We start from the raw sequence: 6,874 nt of genomic DNA on the forward strand, positions 1-6,874 counted from the left end.
ATGATTATGATAAAGGTGATGGTGATGACGATGGTGACGACAAAGGAAATGTAAGCCTATAATATAGCAGGGGATTCCCCCAATTTCTAGAACATTGTTTCAATCCTTACGAAATCCAAGTGTATGAACTTAGAAAAGTGATAGAGCAGTTATTTCAACGGTGTGCTAAGGAAGAAAAGATATGGCATTACGTACACTCTACGAGGAGCTGAGGCTTTACATCCTTTCAGAGGGACTGGATAAATTTGGGATGACTTCCACACTGAAAATGCACCAACTTGGAAGGAAACCATGACGTCATCCCATTTCCAAGAACATTACTATATTCATTAAGTATAATACCATCTCTTAAAAATAAAAGTGCTGACAGCTAAGTCTACCAACAACATGAAAGGAAAAACATGAAAATGTCAGCAGTCTCCTGGTCTTCCTTACCTGAGTCAATGTGTTTGCCTCTCTCCGATGTCTACCGTCTAACCGATGTGGCACGATGATCTCATAATGCTTCAATTTTTCTAGCTGGCGTGCTCTTTTGGAATGGACCTCAACACCTGCCAATACAAAAAAGGATGAGAAAAGATGATATTTATTAATTTGTAAGATACTGAAGGTTTTCATTCTTTCTGATAAGGATCAACTGTTCAAGATGGAATAAAAATGCTTCATTAAATTGTAAGAGCATAGTGATGGAATAAACCAAAGTAAAAGAGATGTGAATATAGATAGATAAAGTAAATGACAAAAAATTTATCAAATTAAATTTATCTTCCAAGTATGTTTAATATAAAAAGGATATACATGTAAGACTAAAATATCCAATGTTTCTGGGAAGAATTCCACACATTTTGATACAACATGTTATTCACTGTGTATGAGAAATAAATCAAAGTTCACTTCAAACTACAAACACAAGACCTCTCATAAACAAGATTGCCCACTAAGTTTTGAAAAATCAACTTAAAAATAAAGTTGAGTTCTGGTCATGCGATTGCATTGTGAAAGAAACGTTGTTGAGTCGATCAGAAAAGGTTGATCATCTAGCATATATGTATTGGTGTGTACTCCAAGGTTCTGGAATCATCAAAATGATAAGAAATTTGACCCAATCTTGGTAAAGTTACAAGCACTGTACACAGAAAGATGTATACATGGGACTACACAAACATGAAACATAAAAATCTGTTCCAATCTTTATAATGTTACATGCCATATTTAGAATATCAAGGCATTTGAAGAGCCATGCTTTTCAGGAAACATTTTTTACCTGATGTTCTTCCACACTTGCATAATACAACGCTCACAATTTGTTATTCACCTCTTCCCAGAACTCAACTTTCTCTTTAAGTTGATTCCATAGCCTAGTTTTCTATTGAAATGTATCAACATTATAGTGATGTATTACATAATCTACGCATGAATTCTAAGAAAAATACAATAGTGAACTGAATTCTCCTTGAGTTGATTCCTTGAAAGTCTTTGAGATCAGTTTCTTGACGAGGCAATATGATACACTAATAAAAGGTGTTTCCAAAGCACCACATTTCTATGAAGAAAAAACCCCTGTTGACAACATTACAAAATTACCAACTCTCTAGGCCAACATTGGTTATCATAAACACGCTCATGCCATGTTGTTTTCATGGGAAATATGTAAACAGGTATGAATGAATAAAATGATTTGTTGCCATGAGAGCAATAATGCTGGGGAAAATGATATGGAAGTATACCCATAAAAAAATCATACTGCCCCACTTGTATAAGCTGATGCCTGATGGATCAAACCACTATTTTCCAATCATAAGTCATTCTGAAATCTCACAGAGGATCCTTTGTTTTGGTTGTGAAAGTTTAGTATCTCTCAGAATGAAATATGAAGACTCATTTCCCCCTCATAAAAACATGGTTGGGAATCCCTTAATTGTGTTTATCCAAGACCCAGGCACCAGACAGGCAAAGGTCACAGACAGGTCGCGACCCCAAGCCCATCAACAGGTGGATGGAATGGAGGACAGCCAGAGAGGAAGATGCTGTATCAAATGCCATAGCAATTCAGGATGTTGTCTTTGAACTGGTGCCCAAAATGGGTAAAACAGAAGCCTCACTGAAAGAAGTTGCTGGCATGTACCCTTGCCAGTGATAAAACATTAAAATAGGGTCTGAACTGTTCAAGACTACAGACTGCACCCTGTACATAGGCCCTTTGCTCATGAGAGAGATTCGCAGAGATTCACAGAAAGCGCAATGCTCTATTGAGGTTTGTTACACATCTATACGAGTCTGTGTCTGCGGGGTCTGACCTATTTAAGACTATAGACTGCACCTCATGTGCTCTTGAAAGAGATAAAAGAGCAATGCTCTATTGAGGTTTTGTTAAACACCAAATGGAGTCTGTGTCGGCAGACTACTTTGAAAGACAGTCCTGAGGTCCATTTTGTAAAGTGGTTCTGATCAGCAAAATTAGTTTTTTCCTCCTTACAAAATATCATTTGGATCATATAAACTCATTTTGGAAAACAGACTTTCAGCATCAAAACATCACTGATATTGTAAAGTAGGCTAATGTTTTTACAAGGCTCAAAAGACAGTAAGTGTACCCCCTCCCCCGCCCCTCCCCCTGTTGTTTTATTTTTTTCTTTTCTTTTCTGTTCTATATTCTCTCTCTGAGTCTCTCTTTGATGAGACCAGTTCTGTGACTAGACCAAATTCTTAATATTCATCAAATTAAGACCGACATATGTTTCCTGTAGGCAATTACTTGTTACGAAATGTAAGCCCAAAATATTATTTCAAACTCAAAGCAATCGGTCTCTGATACCATTCATGATGCCCATTCCCTTACATTCATGGACAATATGCGCAAAAGTCACATTCAAAGGATTTGCAGCACACATATTCAAAGAAAACTCACAAAAACTTTTATCAGATTATCTAACAAATTAAGACTTCAAATTTAAAGTGAAGTAGTCATAAAAGGCATATTTTTCAGGTGCTTGATACACATTTAAATTTTTTTTTTTATGTGACATTGGCAGAAAATAGTTACTATTTAAAGTGCTTAGAAACATAGTAATAAGCACTGTAAAAAATGTATAAATTAGTATTTCAATTCTCTTTTCTTTTTCATCCATTTCTCAAATGAACAATATTTCTACACTGTTCACCAAAAATGGCAATATATAGGCATGTATAATTATGTCATTCAACCCTCAGAATCATATGAAAATGAGACTGAGAGTAGGACTATTGTGCAAAGCGGAGGTCAAATTACTTCATTCACAAGAAGTTTAATCTTAAATTCACTCACAATCCTGTATCCATTGTTCTGCTCCAAATAAACTCTATACCCCCATTTACACTGCAAACAAAAATCACTTAATTTTCTCACACTCCTGTGTTTTGCCCAAAAATGCTAGGCAACTAAAATCCACCTCTGCCCTCTGGAGTGTTGTTATTTAAAAGCCGGCAGAAATTTCACTGATTTTTGCGGTGTTAATGCCAGTTATTGAAACATCGGTGAATGATTATGGTTTTTGATCTCGTGTCTCTCCTTGCTTCCAAGGGATAGCATGCAGAGCATTGACAAGTCACTCATGTACACTAGTCACCAAAAAGCCGGAATGAGGAAACACAATGTTTTCAAATGGCTTTTTTTCCAATAGTGTAAATGGCAGTCCATAAAACTTTCCATGATTTTTCAAAATGGTGTTTGAGCTGTGTAAATGGACCTCATGATTATTTTTCTGTCTCAGATGTGGTATGTGGGAAGGGCATTTTGGTTCATTTTCAGCTTAAACTTGAAAGAAACTGTCAATGTCATTCCTGCATGTTTGAGTCAGAGACAAAGTACTTTCACTTTTCTGACTTCCCCCATGCCTAACCTAGGAAGTTATTTGAGATGGTGATAACATATGTGTCTTTCTGTCTTTTTTTTTGGTCCCACTCTTTTTCCCCAACCGTCATGGCCGGCCATCCGTGAGAGCAGAGTAAAGGGGGGATACATTTCAAATCCAAGTTCACGAGGGCAAGGGGATCGTCTGAGGTATGAAACAATAGATCGACAACACCAAAAACAAGTAACCATATTTTGCAAGAACAAACTTTCCTAAAATACAGCAATTGGTCTTATTCACCTCTTACTAAAATTTCCAAACAAAAGTTAGATTAAATTCAAAAATATTTGTTGGGGAAATATGACCTCCAAAATTGGGCATGAATGAATGAAACTGGAAAAACTGTTTGGGGGTAATGTTGCAATCTCTCATAAAACACTCCTAGCAAGGATAAATAAAGAAAGAAATTCAATATACATCAGAAGTTTCATTTTTCATTTTCATCTTACTTTCTAATAATGACATAGTATCCATGTTATACTTTATTACCCTAATTTGATCTACTGTATGTTAATGTTTAGGCAACGTGTATACAATTATGTTATTAATTGTTGATGCTCTCTTAAAAAAGAGAGTGAATTTTCACTCTATTTTCACTTTCTTGGGAGTGACGTCCGTGATCACTTGTTTAGGAGTGAAAATCGATTGATTTTAGAGTACTCTCTAAGAAGAAAAGAGTGAATGTCTCCAGAGGAGTGACATCCGTGATCACTCAATTTTTTTTTAGAGAGTGCATTGTCTGTAAAATGTACTATTATTGTTTTCTCTATTGGGTAGAACTTTGAAACATTTGTTTAAAAGTGCTTTATAAATATCATGTATTATTATTATCATTATTATCATTATTATAAATATTTCTTTTATCAATTAGTTTAGCCAGGCCTAGTTGTACGATTTATGCCCCCAAAAATTATACAGTGAAGAAAATTCAGGATAGACAAGGCCATTAACAAATTAGTAATGTCTGTACCGAATACATGGCAGAAATTTGGTTGGTATGTAGATGGGTGTGTACTGTGTGAAACCAAAGAGATAATTACAACAAATAAATTCATTCTCATTTTCAGTTCTAAAATAACATTTCCTTTGTGAATCGAAACTTACATCAAGGAAATATGACACAGAGTAGAATCCAGGCAGAAATTTTATTGGTACAGGTATTTCACAATATCCATTAAACGTATTTTGGAAATCTATGAATGAGCATTATGTTTCACTTCCTATTTCTCATGGTCAATTTTAATTATACCATAAATGTATTAAAAAATATGTTCCACACCCAACTCCTCATGGTTATAAATAAATTCATCATTAAAACAAATAATCTTTATAAAATTATTATTACAATAAAGTTTTTGTTCATCAAATTACTTCATGCATATCATTTCATTACTCATAAATCAATAAAATCTCTGACTCATTGAGGAATTTACACTAATACCTTCTTTCTAAAAGATTGTATTGTTTTTTTCCCACAGGTCTAGATATAACCTTCGCGATCCATGAAGACGCTATGCTCCTTGATTATGTCCCAAGTGAGTACCCATGCAAACTATCCAAAAATGCCTTCCTATTGTGCTTTTCTTGAAATTTAGATCCAGAACCTGAATGTGGGTAATAATTAAAAGTGTAGTTTATCTATATTTTATTTTTTTTAAACCTTGAAATCCATCTAAAACTTGAAAATCTTCTGTTGCTACCTACGTTTCTCTTTATCATATTATGTGCAAATTGTTGAAGTTCAAAACACATTCTGAATTTCTGATTCTTTAACTGACAGGAATTCAATTAGAAAATCCTACCCGAAGTCAAATCATAGTTTGGATCACACAAATCAGACTCCCTTTGTTCCATCGGGCCTTTGCGTCTTCAGATTACACAAACTTTTATGAATAATCAAGCCCTAATTCCCCAATTGTCGGGTGAAGCATTTACAAAATAAATTTAAGAACATGAGGGCACATATTTGGCCGCGACTATGACTTAGGTAATTAAGTTGGAACGCCAAGAGCATTGTGGCATTACAAGCATGACCACCATCCTTATTACATCAAATTAAGATCAAATTTGTGAAAAGTAGATCAATGGAAACATTGATCTATTGCATAACCCTGATCACAGGGTTGGAAAACACCTCCATTATACCAATACACAGGTAACAACAGGAAGATGGACAGGAAATGCATTCACCTTCACCCAAAACACAATGAACCTACATGTCCTACTAGAAGTGAGAAGGTATGTATGCAGTCGGCACGTCTCCTGTAAGATGAAAAACTCTCACAAGTGGATCAGTTTGAGAAATTTTCAGACCAAAATATAATTGAATCTCAACTGACATTGTACTGAATTTTTTTCAGATTGCGAATGTTTCTGTCCCTGAAAATTTCAAATCGAGAAAGTTTTGTGTTCTAAACATTTTTGATTTCACAGTAGCCTTGTCCTGTAACCTCTTTTTCTCTTGTCACTATGGACAGAAAAATTGTTAAAATCATGATTGTGTGTCAAGTGCTGTATCCATTTACAGGTATGATTTTAAAAGGAGAGTCATAGGAGTCAACATAATGTTGTTTTGAGATATGAATCATATGTATCTGTATTCAAAATAGATCTAGCCCAAACCTGCAGCCCCCCCCCCCTTATCATTCAAAATGATTTGGTGTTGGGACACCTGCATTAAAAGAAATCAAAGTTTTTATTGGAAGTCAGTGTTGTTCTACCATGAAGCCTACAGGTGTAACAATACAAATCTGGTAGAAATGATGATTAACTGCTTTTGTAATGATGCTTTAACGCATAATTACTTTTTTTGCTGGGGGGGGGGGTTCTATTTAATAGACAGGACTCCGAAAGTGCCTGGATTCTTCCACATCCTACCTTATGGGACTTAACTGGGATAGAGAGACAATAGCAAACAACAAATAACAAATCAACTGGAAACAACAAAACACAAATCACATTTCCTGAGCAGATACACAGAGGTC

The sequence above is a fragment of the Strongylocentrotus purpuratus genome, unplaced genomic scaffold, assembly GCF_000002235.5.
Source record: "Strongylocentrotus purpuratus isolate Spur 01 unplaced genomic scaffold, Spur_5.0 spur5_scaffold_15, whole genome shotgun sequence".
Taxonomy (NCBI): Eukaryota; Metazoa; Echinodermata; class Echinoidea; order Camarodonta; family Strongylocentrotidae; genus Strongylocentrotus; species Strongylocentrotus purpuratus.